The 23,299-nt window shown below is 36.3% G+C and overlaps 2 long non-coding RNA genes across 3 annotated transcripts in view; one reads left to right on the top strand and one right to left on the bottom strand.

Annotated features, from left to right (window-relative positions):
* LOC127962756 (uncharacterized) overlaps positions 1–11,190 on the top strand; it is a 158,712-nt gene extending 147,522 nt beyond the window's left edge. The window contains exons 2-3 of the long non-coding RNA XR_008154629.1: positions 9,837–9,936; positions 10,930–11,190. This is a non-coding gene — a long non-coding RNA (uncharacterized LOC127962756). The remainder of the gene's footprint in view (positions 1–9,836; positions 9,937–10,929) is intronic.
* Positions 11,191–13,359: 2,169 nt separating this feature from the next.
* On the bottom strand, positions 13,360–16,111 carry LOC127962754 (uncharacterized). 2 transcript variants are annotated; one of them, XR_008154627.1, is made up of 5 exons: positions 15,580–15,672; positions 14,784–14,899; positions 14,556–14,640; positions 13,923–14,050; positions 13,360–13,802 (listed from the first exon to the last, which is right to left on the bottom strand). It is a non-coding gene; the product is annotated as an uncharacterized LOC127962754 (long non-coding RNA). The 2 variants fall into 2 exon arrangements; XR_008154626.1 differs by lacking the exon at positions 15,580–15,672 and adding an exon at positions 15,906–16,111 and having other exon boundaries at positions 13,366–13,802.
* Between the last annotated feature and the right edge of the window lie 7,188 nt (positions 16,112–23,299).

The raw sequence follows: 23,299 nt of genomic DNA, 5'->3' as shown, positions 1-23,299 counted from the left end.
TGACTGGCAGGTGTCATGGCACTTGTCAGATGTGCTGTCTCAGATGTTTCCAGCATCGCTCTGCAGATACCTCCACTGGGTGCTATGTGGCAGTTGTGTACTATGCCATTACAGCCAGGGATACATGCGCCTGTCACTGCAGTGACAGGAACAGGCTTCTTCGTTTTGCCGCAAGGCGCTTGGCACGATAAGAGAACTGCGTATTTCCGTCAGGGTTTGTGTGGGCAGCCGTTCTCTTTCCCTCTTCATTTCAGACATCTCATTGCTACTCATTGTTTGTGCTGGTTGGTCAAGTGGCAGTAGGAAATAAATAGATTTTACAGCAGTACCAGCTGCACAGCATTGGCATATTTATTTTTGTATTATTCTAATGAGGTCGATAGATGAATGAATCAAACACACTCTTCAGCTGATCATGGGTGGGAGCAGAATTGGTAGGAAGTCTCATACCCAGCCATAATAGAGGTCATTTTTAGCCTTCAGTGGAGAAACAAAGCAAATAGTGAGAGGAAATGTATGCACTCTTTTAAACCATGTAAAATTCATAGGAATGAGATTGTGCAATATTCTATTTAAACTGAAGATGGAGCAGAAAAAGCAGCAGTTGCAAATGGAAATGAACTGACAGATGCTAAAACACTTTTAACTATAGAGCACAAGCCCAACAATAGATCAACAAGATGGATAAATTCTAAAAAATAAAAATAAAACAAAATAATAAATCACAATGGTATTTGCTGCTATATCTTAATTTATTTCAAGCTCAAGAATATTAAATACCCAGATTATTTTGCTATGCCAGGGCTATTGTCTATGAAATTTTAGACATGCCACTCAGAGCATGCAATGACCTTTTTCTTGGAGAGACAGAAAACAGAGTGTGATTCAATATTCAAATGGGAGAGCTGTCCTTACAGCATAACATGTCAATACACAGAGATGGTTGGCCGACTTGCTGTATTATTGCCGCTCATCATTTTAATGCAGGGCACGCTTTGACCCATAATGCCCATGTGCATTACATCTTCATTAGGTCTATTATCTGAGCCCTTGCTGACGCACATCTCAGAGACCCTGTCCTCATTGACCTTTTTCAAATTTGCCCTTTGTTCTCTCCCTTTACCACATGCTAAATTGATAGTTTAAGATGCCCCGGCTGACAGTGCAAAAGGCTTTGTGGCGAACTTTGTGTTTTTGATTAAACGTGTGCATGGGAAGAAAAGCGAAAGCATATTTGGTAGAATGAAGTCTGTTTATGTTACTATGACAGACAACATTTAAGAATTTTGGAAAGACGCAAGACTGGAGCAAATATAGATCAGCATGAGGATGTGAATGAATAAGAAACAGCTGTGTTGCTGTGGGAATGAGGTCATCGCCGGATTCATGACACCTGCTTAATCAACGGGTCTGGAGAAATGTCAGAGAGTTCGCAAGTGAGCATTAAGGTAATGTAAAGAGGTCAATTTTCCACTGATTTGCTGTGAAATGGCAGTGTAATGCATGTAAGGTGCTTAAGGACAATTACACTTGTCAAACCAGAGAGCAATTAGGTGTGCAGCCCACACAGGTCCAAATGAGCCAAGTTGGACAGAACTGCACTGCAAATGGCAATAAGGGGACAATGATATTATAATCAGTATTTCTAGGCATGTAATGTAGTCGACCAAATGCCTATGTAACTTTTGTATTAGTTCTCTATTACTTCACTGTATCCAAGCAACTAGTGATTGTTAATCATGATAAGTATGATGATTTTGGCACAAGTATAAAGTTTTTCCTAAGCCCTGAGCTGTCATGCTGTTGACGTGTGTCACAGGCTACCGCTTGCAAAGGCCATTCCATCTAAAATCCATCTGCACCCACTTTGAACCAAATGAGAGAGCCAGCCAAGCTAAGCATGAGGATAGATTTGTCGATTACCCACTCCTACTACCCCTACCCCTTGCTCGCTTTCTCTCTCGCTCTACACCCACTGAATCTCTGATCTGCCTTGCGCTAGTTCGATTACGGTGCAGGCAGATGCGGAGAACAGGGCTCACCTCTTTCCAGCAGGCTACTGTTGTAAATGTGCCTGAAAATGCAAGCTTTCTTTATCAGATTATCTGAGAAAAGGGGGCCCCTGTCTGCCTCTGATTTACACAGATCAATTCTCCATTAAAAATGAACGTTGCTTCAGAAGTTTAACGGGTGGAGAGGGAGGATGCCGTGATGTCTGCTATCCTGGCAGTTTGCCGTGTTAAACGGGGGCCTCATCAATTGGAGTATTCGAGAGCAGCTTGCGGAAAATAGGAAGGCATAAATGAAGGCAAATGACTTAATTCCATGGTTAGACATATCACTTAGGAGGCTGCAGTTTACAAGAAGACAAAACACCTCACGTGACTTGCTGCTGTGAGTGAGTGCATGAATCATGGTAGTAAAAGGAGAATGGATTCATTTTTGGCTTCATTCACATTTAAAAAACCAGCCACTAAACTTCTGTGGCCATTTATTTATATGTCAGAAACTCACTCTAGATGACCAAATTACTCCGCACTCAATGCTGAGGTGTCATTTAACTTCATCACGGTCTGCATTTGTACTTAGAAGTATATTATTCATGAAAATGCTGAAGAGTCTTGAGGACAAATGGCACTTTGCCTCGCCAAAAATATTTGATGTTTGAGCCTGAAACCCATGAGCTTGCTGAATTTATTGAACAAGCTTGGTTATTTTAGTATAATATACTGTATTGGTTGAATTATTCAGAATTTGAATTAATTTTAAAACAACAACAATATTAATACATTAACAATATAATGTAGTATTACAAGTTGTTATTATTGATTTTATGTTGCGGCTTTAGCAACACTTTTTGAGATGTACTGTATTCTGCTGTACCTTAATCCTCAATGGTATTCTGAATTCTGCAGAATTAAATTGTATCAGTTGGTAGCATAGACACAGACTCTGTTTAAATAAGCTGACTGAAACTGAATCTCAGATCACTGGCCTTCGGGAATTATAGACTGGAAATAACGAGAAAGAGAGAGAATATCAAAAGCCTTGTAAATAATCTAACGAGAGTGAGAAATGTAGTCGAGAAGAAATTGTTGGAATGGTGAAGATAAAACGGTGACATTCCCAGAGCTGCCAGCCAAAAATAAATCTCGCCACAGCTGGATCATTAGTTCGTCAAATAGAAATTGTGGATGATAACAGACATAATAATCAGGAATACATTTTTGGTAACATGCAGAGAAAAGGCAGTAAGGAATTAATGATTTTCCCCCTTAAATGATCTTATGCTTCAGAAACCACCTTATGCTGCAATTTAAGTCTTTTAAATTGAATACAGTGCTTTTGTATCACACTTTTCAAGGACACAGAGATGGAAAATGTCTGTGCAACAAAGTTTTTCAGTTTCCGCTGACCTCTTCCCAAACCTTCTCACATATTTTCGCACGTACATTTGGCTGGAAATAGCAGCTATTATTTTGAAAGGATAGTACATTTGCACCTGTGAAATGGAGGCTGTGTTCTACTGAACGTATTTTGTGCTGGTCTCGTGGACATATTTCACTCTCACCTGCTCCCTGTATTTTGACACCCAACCATTCTTTACCCACTGTACTGAAAACCACTGAGACTGATATTAGATTACAACAAACCTTTACATTTTTCACAAAAAAACATTTAATTTTACTCAACCCAAGCATATGCTTCAAATATATGCCTCCTTTTAATGCTCCCACGTTTCTGTGATTCTCACCTAACCAGTTCCCCTGGATCCACCTCTTAAAGTTCCTTTCGATTCCTTTGTTGTTTTTGAATATTTTATCACTACAGAAGCACCCTTTTTGGGATAGGGTTTAATTTAACCCTAAGGGAACTAATTGTAGATAGATTTAAGAAGCACAAGTGATTGGTTGGCCACTGGGTTGAAGAAGTGAGCTGCTTCACTGTCACTGTCCTGTATTTAGTGAAAGTGTAAAAAATATAACAAACTGGCACCTGCGAGGGATTCCAGCAAAGTTAGAAGTGGGGTCAAGATTAACTGTGATCGTGGGGACAGTGGGGGCTGAGGCTCTGTCTGAAACCTTCAATTAACCAGATGGGATCTGAGATCTGACTGGGTTCAGAATGAGTCTGGGTTCGAGCCTTAAAACAAAGTAATAATAAAGTAGCATGATAGGACGGGATTAATAGATGCTTGTACTTGTTTCTTGCAGATGGCAAATAGTCTAACACAGATTTTAAGGCTATGATCAGGATATTAGACCAATTTAAAGGTGGATTCTGTGAAATAAAACATTCTGATTTTTGCATTGGTCCAACATTCACATGCTTTTAAACAGACGTTCAGATTTTTCTATTCACTGATGTGTTTATCACATGATACAGAAAACTTGAAGGCTTACTGTTTATTTTCAAACATATACAAATGTGTACATTTTACTTTGTATTAAATCATGTAAGCCCAAATGAAGATATTGGGTGAAACTGTTTGAAAATGTTCTGATGCTTTAATATTAATGTTTACTTTACAAAACATTTGATTCTGTTTCTGATTACTTAATGGATGACTCTCAGTCTATATATATATATATATATATATATATATATATCCTCATCTTGTATGTGGAAACAAAAGATGCATGTTTCTATAGGTGCAACTTCATTAACATTCTTTTTCTGTCCCTATATTACAAATAAAAAATGAAACAAAAATTAAGGCAAATGCACATTCCTGTGAGAGCACTGCAGCACATGGCTTCAATAGATATCTGACACTTGAAAATGATAGCTTCCTACCTGCCTTCTATTTTCCCTGCCTAAACTGCAAACTATGAAATTAAAATTTCTCAGATATTTATAGCATCCATACATACGTTTAAAGTTAAAAGCATAGATATTTTAATAAGTAAAAGAACCATAAATTATGTACCATACTGTTCAGAAAGCTAGAGAGAGAGAGAGGGAGAGAGAAAGAGAAAATAAAGTACTTGTTCTTCTTTACAGCTTATCAAACAACAAGGGAAAAAAATATATAAAGGGAGGAAAAAGGTTGTTGATTGGATTGTGAAAAGCTAATGTTGGTTTCCATTAACAAACTAAAGGCAAATCTGAATGTACATGGCTTAACTGTAAGGAAACCTTGCATACATCAGCAGAATTAAGTGAGATACATTACAGGAAAAGCAAGTTGAAAAGGTTAAGGTTGATCTTATGAAGAATTTAAATAATAGTATATTGAGCAGGTGAAAATGTTTTTTTCTTTTTTTTTTTCTTTTTTTGTCCTGCACAGTATTACACTAAACATAAAATATCATGACTGCTGCTACAATTTTCATTGCATCATGTTGCAGACATTTCATGATATTTGCACTAATAATATGACAATGCTGTATGCTGAAAGAGAACATGGGGAAGATTTCAGTTGCCGTGGTCTGCGGCCTCATCACTCAGCGTGTTGATTATCTGCTCTCGGGATCATCTTATATGAGGGCCAGCAAAATTGGCGATTGATTACCCAATTGAACCTGACCACAAAACCAGCCCACTGTTTGAAAGCGGAGAGACCTGCATCCTGTTACTATCGATTGACCACCCCATCTAGTCTAGCCAAACAAGGTACTCTGCAATGTCGTGTGGAGCCTCTCAGGAACTGGCCAGAGCTGAAGACTTACTTAGGATTTACAACCTGTCTCCTGAGTCTACAGATATCCTCCTCTTCCTTCCAACAGGGATACTGTTCCGGCATAAAAAGGCTCACGGTCATTAATTACTTTTAGGGTTAGGTGAGCTAAATCAAGCTCCTATGAAAACATCTGTTCAACAAGACAGGAAGACCTGACAGATTTTTGATAATGCCAGAGGAATTTTTCCTTTCTGTCAAATTGACAACATCATCAAACTAGGCTAAACAAAAATCAATGCATTGACTGTTTAACAGGAACATTGACATTTACTGAAATGGCACTTGGTTTTCACAGACCTTCAAGATTTTTACTTAATTTATTTTTTTACTTAATTACTTTTTTTTCTTTTCTTTTTCTAATTATAAAAGGGAATTTCTGTCCACACTGCTGAGTCTGACTTTGCCCCATAATAACCTTCTTTCATTAACTCAACATAAAGAAAATACAGTTTTACTGGATTACATATAAATACATAAATGCACAGCATGTGAACCTAAGGTCTGCTTTCTGACTGAACCAAGACACAGTTCACTTTGAAAGAAGCCAATTTGTGTATATGTTATAAATCCCTTGACTGATCGTGATCACATATAACATAATGTATCCCTTTCTTCACCGTGTCTCTGGGGCGTGGGTGCATTTTAAATTCTGACAGCTTCCCAGCTGAATTTACAGCTCAAAATTCACAGCTCATATTTCCCTTAAATGGCTGGCAGTTGAGTAGGGGTTCTTTTTGTAAGAAGTGTTTCCCTTTCTTTCAGCTGTCAGGCCCCCTGATTGAACAAAACCATTGAGAATGACATGCAGTGGCTTTGAGGGAGCAAAAATGGGGGATCCAAGACAGTGCCTGATTGATGACTCGATTATGAATGCAAAGCCTTTAAAGGCAGAAAGGCAGAAAAAGAGAACATATTAATTTTAGTTTTGAAATTAACCAGTCACTGATGTCTCACAGTAAATGAACTAAACCTTTTGAAGTGTCGGACGTCACCTACTACAGTAGGCATTTATGCTGCAGTCAGGGTCTACAGTTTATTTTTAGCAAAACTAGTCTTAAAATAATTACTAAATATCACTGCAATAGCCAGAGTTAGATTGGTCATACAATCATTATGGTACTTATTAAAAATCACACAATTCAATTGTAATGACTGGGATTTTTTTATGGTGTCAAATTTGCAGTAAAAAAAAAAAAAAAAAAAAAAAAAAAACTTCCATAACAGATGTAAGATGAATGTATTATAAACATCGTTTTATGTCATATATTTCCCCCCCTTCTAAAACAAATATTTTTGGTTCGGGCCTCAACTCCCATCACTAAAATAAAAGTAAGTGTTGACAAAAGCTTTTAAAGACTAATAATAGATGATTGTTTTGATGTAAATAGTTTTACAGATGCACATTCATGTTTTGTCAAGGCCCCTTTCATGAGTCATGATCAAACAGACATGGCCAGTGTCACTTTGTCAGTGTCACACACATTAAAGTAATACTAATTTGCATTCAAAGGGAATGGCACAGTTCCAAAAATTGTTTTTGCTTTTCTTATATACCTAAGGCTCTATGTTATCCAAACATCAAAGACTTGGCACATGAGAAAAAAGCATTTCTGATTCATCACAAAGCACCTGTTTACTATCAAGTGGCCACCTCCCCCCCCCCACTCCCACCTACTCACCACCACACACACTTATAGTTCTACTCAATTGTTTGTTTTACCCCATTTAAACACACTAGTTCTGGATTAAAGGAGACCTAGTGTTTAGGGAAAAGCTTGTCGACAGCAGGGTTGGCCAGACACCTAGCCAGGAACTGGTTTCTGCTGAAGAGGCTTGGACTCAACCATTGTCTTGTGTTCCAGCAGAGACATGTGAGAGAAACATCATAGCCAAAGGACCAGCATGTGTGCAGACTGTTGGGAACAACTGTAAAATGACTAATTTCATCTGCCACGGTGTATTGCATGTTACCCAGAGGTGATAGAGGAAGGAAAAAGAGAATAAAATGGAGAGCTAAAATCAGTAGGCCCATAAATCAAAGGAAGGTTGTGATTTCTTAAAACATGGCTTAAATTGAAATCAATACATTGAAATTGTTAGGCTCAACAGTTTCAGAAATATTTTGAATGGGAGTTGGAAGCCAACATTTTGTGATGTACTGCTCCAGGTTTCAGGTGCATAAGCTCTTTCTGAACACATTTGATGGACCATGACAATATCTAGCTGTATTGATTTGTACAAAACTTAAATCCTGCTTGAGGTTCTATTTTATCTGATTCCAAAAAAGTTGGGACACTAAACAAATTGTGAGTAAAAAAGAAATGCAATAATTTACAAATCTCATAATTTTATTTTTTTTTATTTTTTTTTTTCACAATAGAACATAGATAACATATCAAATGTTGAAAGTGAGACATTTTGAAATGTCATGCCAAATATTGGCTCATTTTGGATTTCATGAGTGCTACACATTCCAAAAAAGTTTGGACAGGAAGCAATAAGAGGCTGGAAAAGTTAAATGTACACATAAGGAACAGCTGGAGGACCAATTTGCAACTTATTGGGTCAACTGGCAACATGATTGGGTATAAAAAGAGCCTCTCAGAGTGACAGTGTCTCTCAGAAGTCAAGATGGGCAGAGGATCACCAATTCCCCCAATGCTGCGGCGAAAAATAGTGGAGCAATATCAGAAAGGAGTTTCTCAGAGAAAAACTGCAAAGAGTTTGAAGTTATCATCATCTACAGTGCATACTATCATCCAAAGATTCAGAGAATCTAGAAACATCTCTGTGTGTGAGGGTCAAGGATGGAAAACCATACTGTATGTCCGTGATCTTCGGTCCCTTAGACGGCACTGCATCACATACAGGAATGATACTGTAATGGAAATCACAACACAATACTTCCAGAAAACATTGTCTGTGAAGACAATCCACTGTGCCATTCTCCTAAAACTCTATAGGTCAAAAAATAAGCCATATCTTAACATGAACCAGAAGCACAGGTGTTTTCTCTGGGCCAAGGCTCATTTAAAATGGACTGTGACAAAGTTGAAATCTGTTCTGTGGTCAGACAAATAAAAATGTGAAGTTCTTTTTGGAAAACTGGGATGCCATGTCATCCGGACTAAAGAGGACAAGGACAACCCAAGTTGTTATCAGCGCTCAGTTCAGAAGCCTGCATATCCAACCCATTCTCACTCCAAAGGCGTCAAAAATCGAAGCATGGTCAAGCGCCCCTAGCGTCACTTTTATGACGCCAAATGTGCCTCTCGGCGTCGAATATCGAAGCACTACGACCTTCATTGCTTTCAATGGGAAACTTTTGGCGTCAGAATTCGACACGAGGACATGAGATGTTTATCGCTATGAAATCACGTTCAAGAAGTCTCAGCACACATCGCGATACTTGCTATCAGTTCCACAGTTTGGGTGAGTAGTCGTAAATACGCTCTTTTAATGCCTTTTATAAAATGTATTCTGTCTTATTTATTAATCAAATTAGTGCCATATGTTTAATCGCTGTATTATATCGGTCATCCGCGGCTGTCTTTGAGTTTCATTGCGTTTAAATAAATGAACACAGCTGCTAATTAGTCTGATTAAACTCTATCTGTCACCTGACGTGCCATAGACCTTCGAACAGTTTTATATTATTATTAATTTCAGGATCAATGATGTAAGTTGTATTTGTAGTAAAATCATGGTAATCACGACACTTACAATAGTAATAAATGAAATGTGAAGTTAAAACACAGTAAACAGGACATTAGTAACTGTAACTGTAGTTTTACTATGGTATATTAATAATCAATACAACAATACAATAATCACCAAACCAGCTATGTTTGTATCACTGTAATGTTAGTGTTTTTATGTGCTTTTATATGACAGATATCACAGTAATCATATGTTCTGTAGCATGCTTTTAATACATTTTAATGTAAATCCAAAAAAAATAAAATTAAAAATAAATAATAAAACATGTATTTTTCCATTTTGCAGTTCATTCATATCAGTTTATATTTATATATATATATTTATATATATTTATTATATCTAAATATTTTGCTCACAGATCATTATTAACATTCTTTATATAATTCAATTTTATTTACTCTCCCCATTTTATTATTTTTATTTTTATTTTTAGCTGAAAAGACGTAAAGGCAGTCAGCCCAGTGGTGTTTCTGGAGAGGGATTCCTTCAGAAATGGAGAAGACAGAAAGCTGCGGAGGCAGATATATGCAGCAGTAAGTCTTTGATAGTTTGTCCCTTTTATCAAACATTCCTGCTGTTATAATTTGTACAGCATTTGTTGTTTCTTAAACTGTTGCACTGTCCAAATACCCACACTTGCCATCTTTGCACTTGACCACTTGATTACTTATTTGAATTCTTTCCTGTATTTGGCCTAGTGTTCGAGTGAGCATGATAACCACAAGTGTGTGTCGAACTTTTCATGACCTGATGACTGTGTTTCCCAATCCTGATCCTGGAGAACCCCAGCACTGCATGGTTTTGGTGTCTCTCTTATCTGCCTTGGAGTCTTCACTGATGAGCTGATGAGTTGAATCAGGTGTGTTTGATCAGGGAGACATCTCAAATGTGCAGTGTTGGGCTTCTCCAAGACCAGGATTGGGAGCCACTGCCTTATGGGACACTTATGTGTTTACAGAGATTTTTAATAACTAATTATCAATATTTCACATACTGTACATTGGACAGCTTCCCATGACCTCTTGTGAGATCTCGGCAAAAAGTCTGACGATTTATTCCAAAACATGATGCATGATGGGATACACTAAGCTTTGTATAGTGCTCCGGAGCAGTATTGGAGAGGTTTAGTGTGTGTTAAGGACGCTGTGCTTTGGCATTATTAAGACCGGGGACAGTCTCGTTCACACACTGTCACGTACACACACTCTCAAGTGGCCAAGACTGCAAAGTTTGGGTATCTGGACAGGGTCAAAGTCTTAAAAATGATCCCTAAACACATCACAGTCTTAATAATCCAGTTTAACACTTGTATGATATTGTACAAGCCCCAGGACGGTCTCATCTGACACTATCAAAAGAATTCATATGACTATAGCTTGCTATTAATTACTTGCTTTCAATAATGGATGCATTTAACATTTAATTATACAGCATCTTTACAGAGGCTGCTTTTATGGTCTAAACAAAACACAGTGTAATGTATAAGTTGAATGTAATTTAATATTTCCTTCCTTTCTGTCTTACAGGATTGTTTGAGGATAACGCTGTAGCTCCATCATGCACAAGGACTCACCTCGTTAACTCTTTATCCCCCGCACACACAGAAATGGTCCCTGGATCAGTGATTAGACTTTGCAGTGGTTTGATTTTTGCAGAAGATGTAACTTTGTTTTAATTATAAGCTCATAATGAATACATTACAGAACCAGTGATGAAAACAATAGTTAAAAATAGCGCTCCATATTAAAAATATATTGCACACTTGACATGCATGTCTTCATGGTGTTTTTTTGTGAGTTTGAAACATTTCCATTGTGTTGTATAACATTTTGGTCACAACACTTTTTCCAGTGTTCTCTGAAAGACATACTGTATTTACTGTTTTGTTTTTTAATAAAAGCATTTTCATTTGCATACTGAAAATAGTTAATGTTTACAACATAACTGCCTTTTTATTCTTTAAGGTGGCAAAAACGAGCTTGGTGACAGAGGATGCAGTGTAGTAATTTGGGCATGTTGTCTTTAAATGAGTTTGACATATAAATAAATAATGGAAGATCCTTACAAAAATATGCATGTTTATTATGCTTTATGTATTTATTTGTTCATTCATTCATTCATTTATAATTTCAGTTTTTATTCCTAGAGTTCAAATGGTAGAGAATGGTAAATCACAGAAACTCAAATGTGAACAATTTTAACTTTAAAACACAATGTAATATACAGTGTAAATTTTAGAAGCACGTAATTTGTTTAGTAAATATATTTGTCTTTGGTCAAAAAAAAAAATACAAATCTTAAAAATGTGTCTTATATTTATTATAGAGGAATCTGTCTGTTGGATACAACTGCGACTACTGGGCATGTGCACATCAATATTGCCCAATGTTTGTCAAGCTGAACAACGGAGGAAGGTGAAGACGTTAATAAAACCGAATCTAATAAGTAGCAAGCTTAATCTATTGTTAACCGAATCTATCCCTTCAGCCGAAAAACGAAAGACGTCGGTCATACATGGATAAGGAAGTGTGACGCTGCTGCTCAGCTTTGATGTCATTGGCTATGAATTTTCAGGACAGTCTGTGGTTGGACTATCTTTTAACCCATATTAAACAGCGCATCATGTTAAAAAGTATGTTTTGCTGCTATCATCACATTAGTAATATATTAAGTCAACAATGAAGTGTTGCTATCTTGACAAAAATGACATCTTTAGCGAGATCCTAATCCTAACCCTAAGCATAACTTCAATGAACTACAAAAAACAGCCCCCTAGTGTTGCCTTTGCATAGATAGAACGACGGAGGCTTGTGGGTAATGTAGTTTAAAACTTTTTATTAACGAAACGAAATAAATTATTTATTTTAAGGAAAACTGGATATCTAAATATGTTTATTGTGCAAACCTCTATGATATATTTGAGAGGCAGGCTGAAATGTGGTATTTTACAGTGAGCAATATTTAAAATGCCTTTATGTCAGCTTTCCATTTATTTCTGAAAACTGAGCTCAACATTATTTTATCAGCATAGCATAAGTAATAATCCTGCCCATTTTCTCTTTGATATGTTAATTGGACTCTGATTTACAGCCATTTGAAATGTACAGTTTTGGGCTCTTCCGGGGGGTGCTACTGGGCCCCTGGGGGTAGAAGGGCAGTAAAACCTACATATATGTATTCTCCTAATCATGGACAACAAACTGAGCTGAGTCACATTTATATCTGACAGTTTTCACAGTCCTCTGTTTTCTAATTCTTACATCATTGCTATTATACCTTTTGACAGGACATTGTGAGGCCATCTGATGAAACATGGAACAATTAGAAAGAAATGATTTGATAATGAAAATAATAGATTGTTTCTTTGATTTTTGAAGTATATGGCAAGAAATATAATGGATGAACCTGCAACAACTTGCCTTTATCTATTCCCCACCTGTAAAGCAGTAATCAAGGACAATGTATACACATTGTGATACTTCACTATTACACAAGGACAAATTCATGCAGTGCTAAGAATATTAATTTATATATATATATATATATATATATATATATATATATATATATATATATATATAACTATTTAGCAAAAATCAGTGTAAAACTGTCCTCCTCACCCCCGGATCTTGCTCCTCAGGTGCTGGACATCAGTAATGTGCCTGCTCTTGGTTTTAATGCAGTACAAGATCCATGTTGATCATTCCTGCTACATTCTCAGTTATCCCTCAAGTGTTTGTAACTATAAAGCCCATGGCACCATCTTGTAATGCAGAATAGTTAATCTCGTAACTCCCTGTATTTCACAAAAAATTTGCATATTTGTTACTAAAATATAAAAAAAATTACTTTCTGGTGTACTGATGTCCCAGATGTTATTAATCCGATCAAAAATGTTCATGTCTTAAATAAAAAAATAATCCCAATAATTAATATGTTGTTTTTCCAAGTCTAAAATAAACACATATGAGCCTACCTAGTTAAATTATGTATTTACCAAGAATCTTCAGAACACAATATTCACCATTTTCATTTTATTGAAGCATAGACTATAAAGTTGATAAAGTAGCATCAAGACGAATACGATTCAATGAAAATAATTATCATCAAAAATACATTAACCTCATATATAAATCAGTTCACACAGATGAGTGATGAAATGTCCTTAAAAGTCACAGTCCCATCCAGTCAACTGTGATACAGATCGTGTGATATATATATAAGACATGAGATACTGTTCCAGAAAATAATGATTCCCATCATCACATCTAAACTGGTTTCATCTCCCCATCGTGTTCTTCTTCTCTCGTGTCTGGAAACAGTTTGTGGTTGATATCCAGCACTGATGTGGTGTAGCTTGTTCTCAGCCAGAGGATCTCTCAGTCCTAAGATCCCAGACCTGGTCAAAGTGAAACAAACAATCCAGATGAAGTTGTTTAATGGACAGAGAGCTCAGCTTATGTTCTGTGTGATTTTAGCAGTGTGAGCAACTATGACCCTTGTAGTACTGTACACTTACCATTCTTCAAGCTGTTTTGAGACCTTTTGAGAAGCTTTTTCTCTGAAGAGAATTTAGCACATCCTCTTCTTTCACTCCTTTCAAGAGCATCACTTGGTCAAAACCCCTCATTTGGCTGATGAGATCATCTGTACAAATTAAAATACTGCAATAAAAATTAAAGAATTAAGAAAAAGTTACAGAGGCAAAGGTCTTGCTCATAAGACTGCATTAGCATGTGTAGTTCTCAGAGACTCTAGAATTCATCTATTGTTGCAGTAAATGTGTTTTTTTCCTCTAGAATCTTTCTCCAAAGTTCCTGACTTCTCTCACAAATGTGTTTTAGTCTGTGCAGTGTAAGGCCTGGCTTCAAACCAATCCACTATCAATTCACAATTTATAAAATAACATTTAGAAAACAATGAAATAATGTCAATTGGTGTTTATATCAACTAAACCAATTTCATGATACTTGTCTACTCTTAAAACAGGTGGTGTGTTTTTAAAAACATAATATTAAAAATGTCCAGTCACACTTTGCTAACATGCTGTGATTGTAATAGTAAAAAAAGAAATCAAGGCTGACATGACCAGTTCTGTGAGAGATCATCATAAAATGTTGTATAACACAGCATTGCTTCAACACACACATACCAGAGGACTTCTGTTTGTTTGAGCACAAGATGGCCATCTTCATTTCTCATCCTGAGCAAATCATTTCCTTGGTCTTCCTTCTCTTCTGTGAAACAAGATAATCTCTACTTACTCCTTGTGCAATTAACATTGCTCATTAAACATAATTAAGTTAATTTAAAGTAAGATTCAGACCAGAGCATTTGAGGAGTAAATGTTGATTAAAAAAAATATTCTAAACAAATGTACCTGGGAAGAGCTGATCATGGCAAGATTCGCTGAGACTCAGTAATAGCTCTTTTAGTTTTTAGGAAGGTTTGTGAGGGTTGGCTCTTGAGTGAGCTGTTGAGCTTGATATTTTAGACCTGAAAAAGAAGAACAGCATTAGGATTATCTGCAAAAAATCCTGTAAGACAGAAAGAAGGAAATATTATTAATTACGTGCAACTTGTACATTACACCTCTGTAAAGATGCTGTATAATTAAATGTTAAATGCATCCATTATTGAAAGCAAGTAATTAATAGCAAGCTATAGTCATATGAATTCTTTTGATAGTGTCAGATGAGACCGTCCTGGGGCTTGTACAATATCATACAAGTGTTAAACTGGATTATTAAGACTGTGATGTGTTTAGGGATCATTTTTAAGACTTTGACCCTGTCCAGATACCCACACTTGCAGTCTTGGCCACTTGAGTGTGTGTGTACGTGACAGTGTGTGAACGAGACTGTCCCCGGTCTTAATAATGCCAAAGCACAGCGTCCTTAACACACACTAAACCTCTCCAATAATGCTCCGGAGCGCTATACAAAGCTTAGTGTATCCCATCATGCATCATGTTTTGGAATAAATCGTCAGACTTTTTGCCGAGATCTCACAAGAGGTCATGGGAAGCTGTCCAATGTACAGTATGTGAAATATTGATAATTAGTTATTAAAAATCTCTGTAAACACATAAGTGTCCCATAAGGCAGTGGCTCCCAATCCTGGTCTTGGAGAAGCCCAACACTGCACATTTGAGATGTCTCCCTGATCAAACACACCTGATTCAACTCATCAGCTCATCAGTGAAGACTCCAAGGCAGATAAGAGAGACACCAAAACCATGCAGTGCTGGGGTTCTTCAGGATCAGGATTGGGAAACACAGTCATCAGGTCATGAAAAGTTCGACACACACTTGTGGTTATCATGCTCACTCGAACACTAGGCCAAATACAGGAAAGAATTCAAATAAGTAATCAAGTGGTCAAGTGCAAAGATGGCAAGTGTGGGTATTTGGACAGTGCAACAGTTTAAGAAACAACAAATGCTGTACAAATTATAACAGCAGGAATGTTTGATAAAAGGGACAAACTATCACAGACTTACTGCTGCATATATCTGCCTCCGCAGCTTTCTGTCTTCTCCATTTCTGAAGGAATCCCTCTCCAGAAACACCACTGGGCTGACTGCCTTTACGTCTTTTCAGCTAAAAATAAAAATAAAAATAATAAAAAGGGGAGAGTAAATAAAATTGAATTATATACAGAATGTTAATAATGATCTGTGAGCAAAATATTTAGATATAATATATATATATATATATATATATATATATATATATATATATATATGACTGATATGAAAGAACTGCAAGATGGAAAAATGCATGTTTTATTATTTATTTTTAATTTGATTTTTTTTTTTTTGGATTTACATTAAAAGGTATTAAAAGCATGCTACAGAACATATGATTACTGTGATATCTGTCATATAAAAGCACATAAAAACACTAACATTACAGTGATACAAACATAGCTGGTTTGGTGATTATTGTATTGTTGTATTGATTATTAATATACCATAGTAAAACTACAGTTACAGTTACTAATGTCCTGTTTACTGTGTTTTAACTTCACATTTCATTTATTACTATTGTAAGTGTCGTGATTACCATGATTTTACTACAAATACAACTTACATCATTGATCCTGAAATTAATAATAATATAAAACTGTTCGAAGGTCTATGGCACGTCAGGTGACAGATAGAGTTTAATCAGACTAATTAGCAGCAGCTTCATTTATTTAAACGCAATGAAACTCAAAGACAGCCGCGGATGACCGATATAATACAGGGATTAAACATATGGCACTAATTTGATTAATAAATAAGACAGAATACATTTTATAAAAGGCATTAAAAGAGCGTATTTACGACTACTCACCCAAACTGTGGAACTGATAGCAAGTATCGCGATGTGTGCTGAGACTTCTTGAACGTGATTTCATAGCGATAAACATCTCATGTCCTCGTGTCGAATTCTGACGCCAAAAGTTTCCCATTGAAAGCAATGAAGGTCGTAGTGCTTCGATATTCGACGCCGAGAGGCACATTTGGCGTCATAAAAGTGACGCTAGGGGCGCTTGACCATGCTTCGGTTTTTGACGCCTTTGGAGTGAGAATGGGTTGGCATATCTGATGGTATGGGGTTGCATGAGTGTGTGTGGCATGGGCAGCTTACACATCTGAAAAGGTACCATCAATTCTGAGAGGTATATCCAAGTTCTAGAACAACATATGCTCCCATCCAGACGTCGTCTCTTTCAGGGAAGACCTTGCATTTCCCAACATGACAATGCTACACCACATACTCCATCAATTACAACATCATGGCTGCATAGAAGAAGGATGTATGTATGTTTGTAACACTTTACTACAAGATTAAAATTGTATTAGTTATCATGAACTAACAATGAAAAAATACTTCTAAATTAATTTCATGTCTACATGATTTTATGTATGTTTATGAATGTTATATACAGTTTTTAACATTTTAAATCGTCAAAAAAAATATTAGCTCCTGCATTTTGACAAACATTAATCACTAGTATATTTTAAATTAATATTATAGGACTAATAAATGCAGTAAAACTTTTCAGTCCTAGTGTATTATACCTAATGTATTTAGTCTACTATTTTTTATTTATTATTTGCTCTTAATTTCAGACAATGGCTACACTGTGGACTTGTAGTGCAGTCATCTGTAGTTGATTCTATATCTTGTACCTTTTTGGTCAAATGGTCTGTATAGTATGAGAGAGGCAGGGAGGCATAGGTGAACTGGGTTAATTGTGAGGTCACATGCTAATGACTGACCTCAGTGGCACACTTTTTTACAGCGGTGTACGCAAGGTATCACTGCATATAAAAACTGCTACAAGCATTACTTGCAAATTGGAATTCATGACAGTGACGATTGTAGTAGTACTTATTAGGCCATTATCAGTAACTATTTTGTATGAAGTAGGCCTACTTGATGTGATATAACTATTTTATGTATAGAGTTGTGGTTCTTTTTTGTAGTGGCTCATTTTTGGCTTCACATCTCAAACTAATAGATCTACACTACCATTCAAAAGCTTGAAGTGAGTAAGATTTTTTTAAAGAAGTCTTCCATTTTCACCAAGACTTTTTTATTATTATTATTGAAATATAGTAAAACAGTAAATAAATAAAAAATCAAGTAATAGTTATTATTATAATTATTATTTCTATCAAAAATAAATGATAGAAAAGCTGAATTTTCAGCAAACACTTAAAGGGGGGGTGAAATGCTATTTCATGCATACTGAGTTTTTTACACTGTTAAAGAGTTGGATTCCCATGCTAAACATGGACAAAGTTTAAAAAATTAAGTTGTACGTTTGAAGGAGTATTTTTGTTCCAAAAAAACCTCTTCCGGTTTGTCACAAATTTCGGAAAGTTTTTTTCGAGTATGGCTCTGTGTGACGTTAGATGGAGCGGAATTTCCTTATATGGGTCCTAAGTGCGCGCTCCCGTATAGCAGAGCACTGAGAGGCTGAGCACAGCCTGATCAGAGCGAGAGCGTCGCAGAAAGTCACAAAAGAAGTGTGTTTTTGGTTGCCAGGGCAAGACAACCCTGCACAGATTACCAAAAGAGAAACAGCATTAAGGGACCAGTGGATGGAGTTTATTTTTACAGAGCATCAACGGAGTTGTGCAAGTGTTTTTGTTTGTTCCCTGCATTTCGGATTGCACATCGTTTATTTCTTAAGGATAATGCAGTCCCAACGGAAAAGGGTCACGATTGTGTGTTGGAACCACATGCGGTGAGTAAAACTGCTTCAAATATCTCTGTGTTGTTAACTTAGCTATCAGCGCTTAAGCACATCAAGTAAACAACATGCGATGTTGTCATCAAACTGCACTTTCCACATGTACAGCTTAAAAAAAAAAAAAAAAAAAAAAGACGACATAAAGTGGAACTTAGTCATTTTCCAAAACCGCTAAGCAAATATATACAGTTTCAGTACATACCACATAGAGACGCCTTTGCTGATGCTGCTCTTGTTAAATTTCAGCCTCTGGATCTGTGTCACAGCTTCCACATGCTCTCAACTCAAAAGCCTGCTGGCGCTCGTGATTCTTTAGCTCCGCCCACACGTCACGCCTCTAGGCGCTTGTGTTTTTCCGGGAAAAATCGGTACAGACTATCTTTCTCTTATAAATAAAATAAAAATAAAGACTTTTTGGAGTTATGAAGGATGCAGTACTACTCTATAGGTACTCAAGATTAACAGGATATTGAGTGAAAACGAGCATTTCACCCCCCCTTTAAGTCTTCAGTGTCTCATGATTCTTCAGAGATCATTCTTTTTTTTTTTTAATTTCTTAAGCACCAAATATGCTGATTATCAATACTGAAAATGCTTGTGCTGCAAATATGTGGAATTCAGTTGGCTTAAATTGTTTTTTTCTCTTTTTACCAGCTACGCCTGCTTTTATATGTACTACACTGATTGGACTACAATATAAATATGCTCATGGGACTGCAAAAGAAGCATGTCAGCGCTAAAAGCATAATTGTTTTAAGGCTGACAGCATTAAAAGGTGTCCTTATTGAAAACAATCATGTTACTCTGTGGGACAGATTTTGATAAACGTTTGTTTACAGTAGGTGAAATGAGATGCAATCAGTGTGAGCATGAGGTTTGATTTGCACTGAGAGACTGGTGGGAACAGACGTTTATGTTTATTGCTCTCTTCCACTCACAGCAGCAGATCAGAATGGTTTCATGCAGCATAGCTGAAGCATTTAAAGTATAGTGTAATTATGTCAACATGTACATAAAGTTGTTCAAGGGACATGGGATACACTAAGTAGTATGTAGGAAGAGGTTAATATCTAAGCTGTAGAATTTAGTCAAAATAGCTTTATAAACTCAGCAATCTGAGTTTCATCTTTTCTTCATTCCTGGATAAGAGATTCATGACTGGGATGCTTTTACACCCTCAAGCTTGTTTTTGGATCATGTTTCAAATCCGAAACTATCTACACAAAGTCATTATATGCTTTATGCTTCATTGCTTGAGTCAGATTATTTACTTGCAGTGGAGGTGTTAGATAGTAATCAACACAGCCAGAAACTCTTTCAGGGAATGCCCTCTAATTTAATGAATGGTCTATCGTTACCAGGGACTGCATTGTTTTTAATGATGCGACACAAAGATTTTTGCACCACAGACATTTTCTTGTAATCATGGGCTGGAATTTTTGTAAAAATACATTGTAATGCAATTTTACCATTCTATAAACCTAAAAGCATTGTATTGGAAGCATCATACAGTGAGTAATGGGTTTGAGCTGAATCAGATTTTGGGGTTCACATTTTTGCAGTCCACATTTAGAACTCAACAGAACCTTTTCAATATATATCAAATCACTCTCAGCCAGTGGCGGCTCCAGACAATTTTGATTGGGGGGGCAATGGGGGGGTCCTGGTCTTTTCAAGGGGGGTCTCATGAAAACCAACAAAAAATACAGTGGACATGGCGGTAACACTTTAGAATAAGGTTCCATTAGTTAATGTTAGTTAATGTATTAATTAACATGAACAAACAATGAATAATACATTTATTACTGTATTTATTCATCTTGGTTAATGTTAGTTAATGAAAATACAGTTATTCATTGTTAGTTCATGGTAATTCACAGTGCATTAACTAATGTTAACAAGCACAACTTTTGATTTAAATAATGCATTAGTAAATGTTGAAATTAACATGAACTAAGACTTATAAATGCTGTAGAAGGATTGTTCTTGCTTAGTTCATGTTAACGAAAGTAGTTAACTAACATTAACTAATGGAACCTTATTCTAAAGTGTTACCGACATGGCTAATAACTGCATATTTCTGCTACTAAACAACAAAAACACCTTTGCAATGTAAACAAATGACAGGCTACATTTGTTATTCATATCCTTCACACTGCACTTTCATGTCAGGTATATTATGCATTTTTATTGACATTGATATTTTTACATTTATTTCCAGATAGATATTATTGAGTTTACAGGCTAAAGTGGTCTTGCTGTTGTAAACACTGTTGCTATTGTAGAAAAAATATTTGCATCACATTTAAAATCAGAATTGTTTTTATTTTTATAATGATAATTCAGAGAATGAGAAAATCTGAATAAGCCTTACCAGTGTTGTGATAATTATTTTTACGTGTTAAAAATAAGTACTGTAATATAATAAAAGTTTATTCAAATAACATAAAAAAGACCAGACCCCTCGATGCCTGTGAAACTTTTCTCCCTCAAACAGCACGCTAGTGTTACTTCTACACAACAGGCTACACACAGCAATATAAACAACGTATCTCCATGTTCTCACATCACATCGTTCTTGTAAAATAATAATAAGTAAATAAACATCAAAATCACTTCGCTGAGAATGAAACACCACTTACCAGCTGCCACGATGTTGAAAATATCCTCTAGCAATTAAAAAATGCGCGTGCAGCATGAGGAATCTTCCCGGTTGGATGAGGTCGTAGTCAGGTGAACGGTCATCATGTTGGTCATTTTATTTACGGCTAAATTATTATTAATAAATTGTACTAATATTATGATTGGGCGTGGGCAGGCATTCACAAAAGTTTATGTTATTACAAAAAAAAAATTGAGGAAATTTTGCTTTGACAAAAGGGCACTTAAGGGGCAAAGGAGCAGGTGCTCAAGTGAGCCGGTTCTTTCGGACAGTTCGATCAAATAAACCAGCTGAAAAAAAAAATGGTTCACCGGTTCTTTTGCGCTCGATGTAATGCCGTCATTGGCGATGATTGCCCTTCATTCAAGCCTTTGGTTTACAAGCGCTTATAACATAAGCACAGAATCAGTTCAGAATTAATCACCAAAAGAATCAGTTCGGTTCAGATGCGCTCTGTGTCAGTCTGCTTCACGCTGAATCACGCATGCGCAGTTATCATCATCTCATCGGTTCTCGAATCGGACGCGTCCGACAGAAACGGTTCTCGGTTCAGTGTATGAATAAATGTCGAAATAATTATTATTTATTATTGTTCTGCGTAGTTTGAAGAGAAACATTTTGGATCTTTATCCCGAATATATATATTTTTTAATCAGGAAGAGGCTGGGGGGTCAAATGGGGGGTCAAGGCATTTTTTGGCAGGGTCTTGAGACCCCCCAAGACCCCCCCTGGCGCCGCCGGTGCTCTCAGCACCTATAATAGGTCTTTTGGACCCATCCATTTTCCACTTGCAATTGGAATATGGAATTTTAAATTCACTGAGGAGAATATTATAGTGACTTACTTCAACTGACAGTCAGTTACTGCACATTAAGACATCTTCAAATAGAGGTCAACTCATATGTTTACTAAAAGCTGTAATACAGAACTTCTATTTTATTGAAATATAACATCAAAAGTTATTTGCAGTTATTTGTTTATGTGGGTAAATTGCATTTGATTTCTGATAGCTAAAATAGAGCGGACATCAGAGCAAATTTGTAATTTAAATCATCATGAGAAATAGTATGGCCTACAAGAGATTTCCAAACAAGCAGCATATCTGCCAGTTTGGTTCTGTTCGAAACTGACAACGCAACTGTTTTAAAATAAATCACTTCACTCACTTTGAGATCTAACGATTGCACAATCAGATCCAGATGACAAAGTAGAATTACTCTCTGTCATATCTAGCAGAAATAAGTGCAATTTATCTCTAAAAAAGGAAACCCAATACCTAGCTGAATTAAGTAAACAGTGTGCTAATGTAACAAAAAAAAAAAAAAAAAAAAAAACATCTCTGCACCAAGTTTTATCGTTTTATCAGGTCAAAAAAATAAATAAATAAAAAAAAAAAAATTGGAAAGTGAATGTCGCTTTAATAATATAAATATATGTATGTGTATTATATGTGTGTACATAAATCCTTTTTTTTATTTACCATGCTTTTAATTTCCTATAAGGTATTTGATTGGCTTAGAATGATAGCCACTCTTTCCAAGTGATTGTTGTCCTATTTAAGTGGCAGTTTGAATGTTGGTTTTAATGTATCAAACATGGAATCAAAACCAAGAAGGGCGAGAAAGCCAAACTGGACAGAGGAACAGTGTTTACTGTTAGCCCAGTTAGTGGATGAACACAAAGCCATTCTTAAAGGAAAATTTGAGCCGGGTGTCACAGCAAGGGACAAGAAGCAGACATTGGAGCGTATAGCACAAACTATTAAGGGTTCATTCCCCCTGCTTGTGCGCACCTATAAGCCTGCTATATTTATAAATGCAGTTTTTTGAGCCTGCAAGGTGGGAATGTCCAGTGAAAACGAAATGAACGGCGACACAATAAGATGTTCTGAAAGTGCTGTAATTGTTTGTGTGATCACTCTGCTTACAGAAGGTTGTGACAGACCTAAATCATCACTATTGCATTGTTGCATTTTCCCAGTT

This window comes from Carassius gibelio, chromosome B7, assembly GCF_023724105.1.
Source record: "Carassius gibelio isolate Cgi1373 ecotype wild population from Czech Republic chromosome B7, carGib1.2-hapl.c, whole genome shotgun sequence".
Lineage (NCBI taxonomy): Eukaryota > Metazoa > Chordata > Actinopteri > Cypriniformes > Cyprinidae > Carassius > Carassius gibelio.
Note: the sequence above shows the minus strand (reverse complement) of the source record. Positions and strands in the feature narration are given on the sequence as shown.